The sequence below is a fragment of the Macaca fascicularis genome, chromosome 1 (assembly GCF_037993035.2).
Source record: "Macaca fascicularis isolate 582-1 chromosome 1, T2T-MFA8v1.1".
Classification (NCBI taxonomy): Eukaryota; Metazoa; Chordata; class Mammalia; order Primates; family Cercopithecidae; genus Macaca; species Macaca fascicularis.
The window spans coordinates 53,944,445-53,957,626 of record NC_088375.1 but is presented as its reverse complement, the minus strand read 5'-3'; the positions used below and the strand labels follow the sequence as shown (position 1 = coordinate 53,957,626).

At 37.1% G+C, this 13,182-nt stretch overlaps 1 protein-coding gene across 6 annotated transcripts in view; it reads left to right on the top strand.

Annotated features, from left to right (window-relative positions):
• Positions 1-13,182, top strand: part of KCNT2 (potassium sodium-activated channel subfamily T member 2) — a 398,651-nt gene that overhangs the window by 347,359 nt on the left and 38,110 nt on the right. The window lies entirely within an intron of this gene.

Sequence of the window (13,182 nt, the reverse complement as noted above, 5' to 3'; positions counted from 1 at the left end):
AAAAATTTTCAGCGTTTGCTGAATCTGCTAGATACTGTGCTAAACCCATTACACAAATTATCTTAATTTTAATTTTCACAAAAACTCTGGGCCAGACCCTGTGTTTTCATGTTAGAAGTAAAAAACCTAAGTCAGGTGGCCTTGTAATTATCATCTTATTCTAGTGCCTGAGATAAAATGAATTTGAGGCATTGACAAGTAACTGGTTCTACTGACCATAGGTAAACCAAAATGTTCTTACAAAATTTGTTTATGTGGTTTAGGAACAAAGTATTCAAAAGCTTTAATTTTGAAGCTCAAATAGTGCTTTATCTCATATTGTGCAAATCTGTCTGAATAATTGTTCAGTTCCCATATTAATCCATAACTGCCATATAGACACTATAGACACAGCTTAAATAAATAATGCAAAGCTTAAATAAATAACGCAAAGATACATTTAAAATGTATCATTTATCAGTGTATGAATTTTACTTTAAAAAGATATTTAGTCCATTCAAAGGAAAACCAAATTATAAACAAGGTGTTTTATTTTATGTATATAAATATGTAACATGGGTAAACCAGGAACTCAGATAGTGTTAGTATCATGCAAGTTAAGAATCCAATAGAAGGTATTCCATATTTACCCTTTTCTCTTGTTTGTTATTGAAATCTCAACATGAGGCAATGTTCTTAGGAAGAAATTTTAGTCATTGAATTAGAGTTTAAAAGAAGTTGCCTCTGCTTCTTTGAATAAGGAAAAAAACCCACATATTAATTTAGCACTACTCTATGCATAGCATGCTATGCGTGCTACTCCAGAAACTATGCTAGGTGCTTTATGTGAGTTTTCTTATTACTCTTTATATCCCTGATTTGATAGGTATCTCATTTTACCCTTTAGAATTTTGACTCTTAGAAGTTAAAGACTTTGCTCAAAGACATACAGTTAAAATGTGTTGTAGTCAGAACTCCATATATAGTTGAAGTTCATAATTATATTGATACTTACTTAACTGTAGCCCAGATTCATCTGTGACAAGTAATTTTAATATAACCACATTTAATGTCTTACATTAAGAAGCAAATTAAAAGAAAAAGTCAGATCGTCATTGTAGAAATCCACTAATAGCTATCTACCAATTAACTGACATGGAATGTGATTATATTCTTAAAGGATTATAGTCCCATATATGTGTACTTTTATTAGTTATTATTCAGCTATTTTTGCTTTTAATAATAAGTCCCAGTGAATGGTTACTTATCTAAGTTCCAGCTGTTTTTCCTGAACATTATAACCCCAGGGTGGTCCTGGAAGCGGTGTGGCAGGTAAGTTTGACTCTCAGAAACTCAAAAGTGCGTAAGCTGACTGCATGAGAGAAACATTAGAAAATGTATTGTTTTTGCTAATGAAACGTCTATCATGTATCTTGCATTTAGATATTCTGTCTGGTTTATTATAATTTTTTAATTTAATTTTCACACTTACAGAAAAAAGAACAGATTCTGTTCACCTTGTTTTTATTTTTTATTTATTTCTTCCTCTCTCTCTTCATTCTCTCGATCTATTTGCCCATAGATCCATCAGTCCATTCCAAAACCTTGTATTGGCCATCTCTAATAGCATAGTAATTATGAAAACAGATTTGGAATCTAATACATCATGGGCTTCTGGTATTTTCCATTTATTTCTAACTCACGTTAATTCATCCACTCAGCCCTTACTATTGGACTGCCCTCTCTGTGCCAGGGCACTGGGAATAGAAAAACGACCTCCTCAGACAAGACCTCTGTATTTATAAACTCATATTCTAGTGTCAGCCAAGAGATTTGTTAAATTATTTAACCTCTCAGCTTATTTTCTTATCTGTGAAATGAAAATAATAATGATACCTATATCATAGATTTGTTGTGAGAGACAAATTAGATCATGAATAATAAAGTTCTTAGCCCAGAACTATCATTTGACTAGTGCCATAGTTATACTGCATGTCTGTTTGAGTATTGTACGTATGTGTGTACTTCATACATAAAAAAGTAAGATTTTTTTGCACATTTACAAAAAGAATAAAACAATACATTTTGCCTCTTTAGGGATAGATAATGGATATTGTCTCCGTTGAGGATGAATCATTTAAAGCAATTATTGTTTTGCCTGTTGATTGATTTAATGACAAGTCATAGTCTGATTTTTTTTTTCAGTAGATTTGGGTGCTCTGAAAGAATTAAACAGAGTACAATATTTACTTACTGGATGTAAGTAAATATTTACTTAAAGGATGTAAAGGAGAGGGAAAAAGAAGAGTCAGAAGATGACTCTTGAGGGGTCTAGTACGAGCAACTGAATCTATGATGGTGGCATTCACTGAGCTTAGAAGAACACATACGGGTGAAGATAATTTATCTCTTGGGAGTGCCTGGAAGACTTCTAATGGGTGATGCGCTGTACGAAGTTGAATTTCTTTTGTCTAATGCTCAAGAAAAAAAAGTGAGTTGTGTACATAGGCTTGAGTCATTAGCTTAAATGAATTTTAATTAAAGCCACTGGAATAGATGAAATAACCCTCAGGTGAAGAATTAGTGGGTGAATCACAAGGTCAGGAGTACGAGACCACCCTGGCCAACATGGTGAAACCCCATCTCTACAAAAAAATATTAAAAATTAGCTGGACGTAGTGGTGGACACCCATAATCCCAGCTACTCAGGAGGCTGAGGCAGGAAAATTGCTTGAACCTGGGAGGCAGAGGTTGCAGTGAGTCAAGATCATGCCACTGCACTCTAGCCCAGGTGACAGAGTGAGACTCCATTCAAAAACAAAAATTTTTCACATTTCTGGAATGTTTAGGTTAAAGCCTTGAAAACAAGAAATAAGAGGCTGAGGAGTCTAGAACTGAGCACAATAGTATGTTGTCAATTGCTTATATATTTTTTTACCATAGCATTGACCCCTTCTGCATTCATAAGGTGTGGGGCCTCGGTGATCCTCTAAGAACCTCAAGTTGATTTTCTCCAGTCTTAAGCAGTTTTGCCTATTACCTCAATATGCTGAACAAAAGGCGTTTCCTCTGTGGTCTGTGAGGTGAAAAAAATATTAAAAATTGTTAAACTAGAGAAATAGAAAACTAGAAAAATAGAGAATGACTAATAGTGCCAAATTGTATTGAAGATATAGTTATATGTCATTTGTGACCTTGAAGAGGACAATATCAGTTGAATGATACATGTGAAAGTTACATATTGAAAGCTACATATCCAATAGCTTGAAGTAAGAATTTGGATACAGTGAATTTACACATATCAGTTAGGATTAAGAGGACTGACTATAAGTAAGTATAGATTAGGAAGACTGACTATAAGTAAGTAAACAGTTTTTTTTTTTTTTTTTTTTTAAAAAAGAAGGCATGTTGCATGTTTTAAACAAAATTGAAGGATTTATTTCTCTCCCAGATTATGATATTGGAGATATTCCAAGATGGTAGGATGCCAGGTTATTGGAAATTCAGTTTTCTATCTTGTTGTTCCACCATCTAATATTTCCATTGCCAAAGTCATATCATTGTACACTATAGCTATTGGAACTCCAATCATTTTTTCCACATTCCACCAGAAGGAAGGAAGGTGGGACCAGCAAAGAAATTACTGTCTCAGTGGAAAGATATTACCAAGGGGTTGCACACACCATTTCCACTATATCCCATTGTCTAGAATGTGTGTTTTATTTTTGGTGGCTCAGATCTCTATTGAGGAAGAAAATAATGGATACCAGGTGACAACTCTGCCATGGCAGGTATTTATTTATTTTTTTAAAGAAGCTTTATTGTGAAAGAGAAATGAAAACTGTGCAAACAGCTGGATGAAAAGTGGAGAATAAAGAGAAACTACTTCTTTTTGAAGACCAAAGAGCGATGAGCATATTTAAATGTTAAGATTGATCCATTAGCGAAAAAGTTAGAAATATAGAAATTGAACACATTTGGAACTCTTTGCTTAGGTATTTGGAAATGAGGGAAAAATACATGCTTTTAAATGTGGTAAACTTGTAGTTACTTTAACAGGAAGTTGAGTCATCATTCATATGATACTAGGAGTTAAAATCATGAGCTGAGATTGATGGCAAGAATGTCAGGTTAAAGAATGTTTATATTCCCCGAGAAAAAGGTGTCCTTTTGTACAATTCTACCTAAATCTTTTGACGTAGGTGATAAAGAAAATTTTAAACAAGAATAAATGTAGAAAGAGTAGTATAATGAAACAATATTTACCCACTATCCTGCTTCAGCAGTTATCAACTCATGGCCTAGTCTAGGCAACAAACATCAGATCCTGTCTCTACCAAAACAAATAAACAAAAAATTAGCCAGATGTGGTAGCACACGCCTGTAGTCCCAGCTACTCAGGAGGCTGAGTGAGAGGATTGCATGAACACTGGAGTTCAAGGCTGCAGTGAGCCATAATCTTGCCATTGCACTCCAGCATGGGCAGTAGAGACCCTGTCTTAAAACAAAACAAAACAAAAGACTCAAAGGCCTGTCTTGCTTCATGTGTACTCAGACCAATTTCACCCATTTCTCTCACCTCTTGCATTATTTTTAGGTAAATTTCAGACATTACGTAGTTTCCTTTCCTTTTTTTTTTTTTTTTTTTTTTTGAGCCTGAGTCTCGCTGTGTCACCCAGGCTGGAATCCAATGGCACCATCTCAGATCACTGCAACCTCTGACTCCCGGGATCAAGTGATTCTCCTCCCTCAGCTTCCCAAATAGGTGGGATTACAGGCATGTGCCACCATGCCTGCCTAATTTTGGTACTTTTAGTAGAAACGAGGTTTTGCCATGTTGATCAGACTAGTATTTAATTCTTGACCTCAGGTGATTCACCAGCCTCAGCCTCCCAAAGTCCTGGAATTACAGGTGTGAACCACTGTACTGGCAAGAACTAGTTTTAAGAACACAACCACTGGGGATTTTCACAATTAAAAGTAGTTATTTATTGTCATCAAATATTCACTTGGTTTTTAAATATTCACTTATTTCAGCAAATGTCATAATGTTTAGTTTATTTAAATTAGAATCAATTAAGATCCATGCATTGACATGGGTGATAGCTTTATTTAGTTGTTTTTATTTATTTTCTATTATACTTTAAGTTCTAGGGTACATGTGCACAACGTGCAGGTTTGTTACATATGTAAACATGTGCCATGTTGGTGTGCTGCACCCATTAACTTGTCATTTACATTAGGCATATCTCCTAATGCTCTCCCTCCCTGCTCCCCACACCCCACAACAGGCCCCAGTGTGTGATGTTCCACTTCCTGTGTCCAAGTGTTCTCATTGTTCGAGTCCTACCTATGAGTGAGAACATGCAGTGTTTGGTTTTCTGTTCTTGTGACAGTTTGCTGAGAATGATGGTTTCCAGCTGCATCCATGCCCCTACAAAGGACATGAACTCATCCTTTTTTATGGCTGCATAGTATTCCATGGTGTATATGTGCCACATTTTTTTAATCAAGTCTGTCATTGATGGACATTTGGGTTGGTTCCAAGTCTTTGCTATTGTGAATAGTGTCGCAGTAAATATACATGTGCATGTGTCTTTAGAGCAGCATGATTTATAATCCTTTGTGTATATACCCAATAATGGGATAGCTGGGTCAAATGGTACTTATAGTTCTAGATCCTTGAGGAATCGCCACACTGTCTTCCACAATGGTTGAACTAGTTTACAGTCCTACCAACAGTGTAAAAGTGCTTCTATTTCTCCACATCCTCTCCAGTATCTGTTGTTTCCTGGCTTTTTAATGATTGCCATTCTAATTGGTGTGAGATGGTATCTCATTGTGGTTTTGATTTGCATTTATCTGATGGTGAGTAATGATGAGCATTTTTTCATGTGTCTATTGGCTGCATAAATGTTTTCTTTTGAGAAGTGTCTGTTCATATCCTTCACCCACTTTTTGATTCGATTGTTTGATTTTTTCTTGTAAATTTGTTTAAGTTCTTTGTAGAATCTGGATATTAGTCCTTTGTCAGATGGGTAGATTGCAAAAATTTTCTCCCATTCTGTAGGTTGCCTGTTCACTCTGATGGTAATTTCTTTTGCTGTGCAGAAGCTCTTTAGTTTACTTGGATCCCATTTGTCAAATTTGGCTTTCGTTGCCATTGCTTTTGGTCATGAAGTTTTAGTCATGAAGTCCTCACCCATGCCTATATCCTGAATGGTATTGCCTAGGTTTTCTTCTAGGGTTTTTATGGTTTTAGGTCTAACATTTAAGTCTTTAATCCATCTTGAATTAATGTTTGTATAAGGTGTAAGGAAGAGATCCAGTTTCAGCTTTCTACATATGGCTAGCAGGTTTTCCCAGCACCATTTATTAAATAGGGAATCTTTTCCAATTTCTTGTGTTTGTCAGATTTGTCAAAGACATGATGGTTGTAGATGTGTAGTATTATTTCTGAGGGCTCTGTTCTGTTCCATTGGTCTGTATCTCTATGTTGGTACCATGCTGTTTTGGTTACTGTAGCCTTGTAGTGTAGTTTGAAGTCAGGTAGCGTGATGCCTCCAGCTCTGTTCTTTTGGCTTAGATTTGTCTTGGCAATGCAGGCTCTTTTTTGGTTCCATATGAACTTTAAAGTAGATTTTTCCAATTCTGTGAAGAAAGTCATTGGTAGCTTGATGGGGTTGGCATTGAATCTATAAATTACCTTGGGAAGTATGGCCATTTTCATGATATTGATTCTTCCTATCCATGAGCATGGACTGTTCTTCCATTTGTTTGTGTCCTCTTTTATTTTGTTGAGCAGTGGTTTGTAGTTCTCCTTGAAGAGTTCCTTCACATCCCTTGTAATTTGGATTCCTAGGTATTTTATTCTCTTTGAAACCATTGTGAATGGGAGTTCACTCATGATTTTGCTCTCTGTTTGTCGGTTATTGGTGTAGAGGAATGCTTGTGATTTTTGCACATTGATTTTGTATCCTGAGACTTTGCTGAAGTTGCTTATCAGCTTAAGGAGATTCTGGACTGAGACAATGGGGTTTTCTAAATATACAATCATGTCATCTGCAAACAGGGACAATTTGACTTCCTCTTTTCCTAATGGAATACCCTTTATTTCTTTCTCCTGGCTGATTGCCCTGGTCAAAACTTTCAACACTATGTTGAATAGGAGTGGTGAGAGAGGGCATCCCTGTCTTATGCCAGGTTTCAAAGGGAATGCTTCTAGTGTTTGTGCATTCAGTATGATATTGGCTGTGGGTTTGTCATAAATAGCTCTTATTGTTTTGAGATATGTCCCATCAATACCGAATTTATTGAGAGTTTTTAGCATGAAGGGCTGTTGAATTTTGTTGAAGGCCTTTTCTGCATCTATTGAGATAATCAAGTGGTTTTTGTCTTTGGTTCTGTTTATATGTCGGATTACATTTATTGATTTGTGTATTTTGAACCAACCTTGCATCCCAGGGATGAAGCCCACTTGATCATGGTGGATAAGCTTTTTGATGTGCTGCTGGATTCAATTTGCCAGAATTTTATTGACGATTTTTCCATCGACGTTCATCAGGGATATTGGTCTAAAATTCTTTTTTGTTGTTGTTGTTGTGTCTCTGCCAGGCTTTTTTATCAGGATGATGCTGGCCTCATAAAATGAGTTAGGGAGGATCCCCTCTTTTTCTATTGATTGAAATAGTTTCAGAGGAATGGTACCAGCTCCTCCTTATACCTCTGGTAGAATTTGGCTGTGAATCTGTCTGGTCCTGGACTGTTTTTGGTTGGTAGGCTATTAATTATTGCTTCAATTTCAAAGCCTGTTATTGATCTATTCAGGTATTCAACTTCTTCCTGGTTTAGTCTTGGGAGGGTGTATGCGTCCAAGAATTTATCCATTTCTTGTAATTTTTCCAATTTATTTGCATAGAAGTGTTTATAATATTCTCTGATGGTAGTTCGTATTTCTATGGGGTCAGTGGTGATATCCCCTTTATCATTTGTTATTGTGTCTATTTGATTCTTCTCTCTTTTCTTCTTTATTAATCTTGCTAGCAGTCTATCAATTTTGTTGATCTTTTCAAAAATCCAGCTCCTGGATTCATTGATTTTTTGAAGGGTTTTTTGTGTCTCTGTCTCCTTCAGTTCTGCTCTGATCTTATTTATGTCTTGCCTTCTGCTAGCTTTTGAATGTGTTTGCTCTTCCTTCTCTAGTTCTTTTAATTGTGATATTAGGGTGTCAATTTTATATCTTTCTTCCTCTTGCTTTCTCTTGTGGGCATTTATTGCTATAAATTTCCTTCTACACACTGCTTTAAATGTGTCCCAGAGATTCTGGTACATTGTGTCTTTTTTCTCATTGTTTTCAAAGAACATGTTTATTTCTGCCTTCATTTCGTTATGCACCCTGTAGTCATTCAGGAGCAGGTTGTTCAGTTTCCATGTAGTTGAGCAGTTTTGAATGAGTTTCTTAAACCTGAGTTCTAGTTTGTTTGTGGTCTGAGAGACAGTCTGTTATAATTTCTGTTCTTTTACATTTGCTGAAGAGTGCTTCACTTCCTTTGTGATCAATTTTGGAATAAGTGCAATGTGGTGCTAAGAAGAACGTATGTTCTGTTGATTTGGGGTGGAGAGTTCTGTAGATGTCTATTAGGTCCACTTGGTGAGGAGGTGAGTTCAATTCTTGGATATCCTTGTTAACTTTCTGTCTCATTTATCTGTCTAATGTTGACAGTGGGGTATTAAAGTCTCCCATTATTATTGTGTGGGAGTATAAGTCTCTTTGTAGGTCTCTAAGGACTTGCTTTATGAATGTGAGTGTTCTGGTATTGGGTGCATATATATTTATGATAGTTAGCTCTTCTTGTTGAATTGATCCCTTTACCATTATGTAATGGTCTTCTTTGTCTCTTTTGATCTTTGTTGGTTTAAAGTCTGTTTTATCAGAGACTAGGATTGCAACCTCTGCTTTCTTGTTGTTTTCCATCTGCTTGGTAGATCTTCCTCCATCCCTTTATTTTGAGCCTATGTGTGTCCCTGCACGTGAGATGGGTCTCCTGAATACAGCACACTGATGGGTCTTGACTCTTTATCCAATTTGCCAGTCTGTGTCTTTTAATTGGAGCATTTAGTTCATTTACATTGAAGGCTAAAATTGTTATATGTGAATTTGATCCTGTCGTTATGATGTTAGCTGGTTCTTTTGCTCATTAGTTGATGCAGTTTCTTCCTAGCATCGATGGTCTTTACATTAGGCATGTTTTTTCAGTGGCTGGTACTGGTTGTTCCTTTCCATGTTCAGTGCTTCCTTCAGGAGCTCTTGTAAGGCAGGCCTGGTGGTGACAAAATCTCTCAGCATTTGCTTATCTGTAAAGGATTTTATTTCTCCTTCACTTATTAAGCTTAGTTTGACTAGATATGAAATTCTAGGTTGAAATTCTTTTCTTTAAGAATGTTGAATATTGTCCCCCACTATCTTCTGACTTGTAGAGTTTCAGCCGAGTGATCAGCTGTTAATCTGATGGACTTCCTTTTGTGGGTAACCCAACCTTTCTCTCTGGCTGCCTTAACATTTTTTCCTTCATTTCAACTTTGGTGAATCTGACAATTATGTGTGTTGGAGTTGCTCTTCTCAAGGAATATCTTTGTGGTTTTCTCTGTATTTCCTTAATTTGAATGTTGGCCTGCCTTGCTACGTTGGGGAAGTTCTCCTGGATGATATCCTGGAGAGTGTTTTCCAACTTGGTTCCATTCTCCCTGTCACTTTCAAGTACACCAATCAGACGTAGATTTGGTCTTTTCACATAGTCCCATATTTCTTGGAAGCTTTGTTTGTTTCTTTTTACTCTTTTTGCTCTAAACTTCTCTTCTCACTTCATTTCATTCATGTTATCTTCAATCACTGATACCCTTTCTTCCAGTTGATGGAATCGACTACTGAAGCTCGTGCATTTGTCACGTAGTTCTTGTGCCATGGTTTTCAGCTCCTTCAGGTCATTTAAGGTCTTCTCTACCCTGGTTATTCTAGTTAGCTGTTCGTCTAATCTTTTTTCAACATTTTTAACTTCTTTGCTATGGGTTCAAACATCCTCCTTTAGCTCAGAGAAGTTTGATCATCTGAAGCCTTCACCTCTCAACTCGTCAAAGCCATTCTCCGTCCAGCTTTGTTCCATTGCTGGTGAGGAACTGCGCTCCTTTGGAGGAGAAGAGGCTCTCTGATTTTTAGAATTTTCAGCTTTCCTGCTCTGGTTTCTCCCCATTTTTGTGGTTTTATCTACCTTTGATCTTTGATGATGGTGATGTACAGATGGGGTTATGGTGTGGATGTCCTTTCTGTTTGTTAGTTTTCCTTCTAACAGTCAGGACCCTCAGCTGCAGGTCTGTTGGAGTTTGCTGGAGGTCCACTCCAGACCCTGTTTGCCTGGGTATCACTAGCGGAGGCTGCAGAACAGCAAATATTGCAGAACAACAAATGTTGCTGCCTGATCCTTCCTCTGGAAGCTTCGTCTCTAAGGAGCACCCAGCCATGTGAGGTGTCAGTCGGCCCCTACTGGGAGGTACCTCCCAGTTAGGCTACTCTGGGGCCATGGACACACTTGAGGAGCCAGTCTGACCATTCTCAGATCTCAAACTCCATAACGAGAGAACCACTACTGTCTTCAAAGCTGTCAGACAGGGGCATTTAAGTCTGCAGAAGTGTCTGCTGCCTTTTGTTCAGCTATGCCCTAACCCCAGAGGTGGAGTCTACAGAGGCAGGCAGACTTTTTTGAGCTGCAGTGGGCTCCACCTAGTTCGAGCTTCTGGGCTGCTTTGTTTATGTACTCAAGTCTCAGCAATGGTGGGTGCGCCTCCCCCAGCCTCTGAGCCAGGCGTGGGTTATAATCTCCTGGTGTGCCCTTTGCTAAGACTGTTGGAAAAGCACAGTATTAGGGTGGGAGTGATCCAATTTTCCAGGTGCCATCTGTCACAGCTTCCCTTGGCTAGGAAATGGAATTCCCTGACCCCTTGTGCTTCCCGGGTGAGGTGATGCCTTGTCCTGCTTCAGCTCACGCTTGGTGTTGCACCCCCTGTCCTGCACCCACTGTCCTGCACCGACTGTCCGACAAGCCCCAGGGAGATGAACACGGTACCTCAGTTGGAAATGCAGAAATCACTCGTCTTCTGCTTCACTCACGCAGGGAGCTGTAGACTGGAGCTGTTCCTATTCGGCCATCTTGCTATTTAGTTGTTTTTAATATATGTATCCCCCAACTCATAGTTTTTTATTGCAGCTTATTTTGTAACAAAGTTGTCTTTGTCCTCTGGCATTTCCCATACTCTAAATTTCTAATCTGAACTTGTCCATTACATTCTTCCCTTTTGTTTTTTTAACCATATTTCATATTATTATGAACTCATATATTTAAACATATTTGATTTGTTTTAATGCATTGCAGTTACTGTATTATTCATTAGGCTGTCCTAAATTTGCCCAGTAGGTTTCTCTTTAAATGTCTCTGGAGTTATTTTCTCACATCAGCAATCATCTTTGATAGACTTTTCTTGCTCTCTGTAGGACTACATACTTCTACCTTGGAATATGTCATCTCTTCAGGTATCCCAATTTTCTTGTAGTGGAAAATAACATTTCAAAACATAGTCAAGATTTAGAGGCCAGGCACAGTGGCTCACGCTTGTAATCCTAGCACTTTGGGAGGCCAAGGCAGGCAGATCACAAGGTCAGGAGATTGAGACCATCCTGGCTAACATGGTGAAACCCCGTCTCTACTAAAAATACAAAAAAATTAGCTGGGAGTGGTGGCAGGTGCCTGTAGTCCCAGCTACTCGAGAGGCTGAGGCAGGAGGATGGTGTGAACCCAGGAGGCGGAGCTTGCAGTGAGCCAAGATCACACCACTGCACTCTAGCCTGGTGACGGAGACTCCATCTCAAAAAAAAAAAAAAATATATATATATATATATGTGTGTGTGTATATATATGTATATATGCATATATATGTATATATGCATATATATACACATATATATTTAGAGATGCTCATTTTTACTGGGTTGTCTTTGTTTCTAGACAGACAGATGAGAGAGAGAATATCTCATGAGTTTACATAGATACTACAATTGAAATCCAGGGTTATAGAATTTTTATTTAATCTTTTTCTATCTATATTTCCTTTCTCTTAAACTGATATTAGTGGTTGTAAACAACATAAATGATAGCATTATATGCTAATATCAAAACTGGAATTGTTAAGGAATCATGCATTTCTTTCATTTTATGACTTCTATGTGTTCATCAATCTAGGGTATAGCCTGATAGGAATGTGTAGTAAAAATATTCCGTTTTAAGGCTTGGAATAGTTGTTCTTGGTATGGTTATAACAGCAACTGAATATAAATTTAAGTTCAGTTTTGTTTCCAATGTTTTGGAACATCTTTATTTTTTTTTTTTTCTGTTAATGGTTATGTAAACTATTTACATAGTTCCACAAGGTATATTTAAAGAAATTTTACACCTAGTTCTGTTGCTACCCCACGATCTTCTCCTTTCTTTATGGATAACCTGTTTTTGTTTGTTTGTTTGTTTGTTTGTTTTGTTTTGTCTTTTATATATACATATATACACACACACACACATACATACACACACACACACACATATATATACACACACACATACAGTTTGTACTTTATTTTTTAAATAGAAATTTTAAAACATAAATGGTGGCATATGTTCATATTTTCCCCTGTTGTGTCTTTCACTTAACAGTTCATCCTGGAGATTACTAGCTTGTTAGAATATAGAATAGTCCTTGTGTTTCTTAATAGCTGCCTACACACCATTGTGGAGATGTACTTGCCTGTTTAACTAGTCTCTTAAGTCTTTTGTGATTACAAATAGCTCTGCAATGAATAGGCTTATGCATACATTTTTTTAACATTTTTCCCAGTGTATCCATGGGATGAATTTCTGAAAGTGAGATTACTAGATTAACAATTAGGTGTATACATAATTTTGCTAATGGCCAGATATCCTGACTTAGGTGTGTACCGCTTTATATTTCTATTAGCAAAGTATGAGAGAGTCTGGTTTTCCAAAATTTTGTCATTAGAATATGTTGTCAGACTTTTGGATGTTTCAAATATTCTTAAGTATTCTTTAAATATTTTATCAACCTGATAGGTAAAAACAATTATATCGCAGTGACCTTCTTATTATG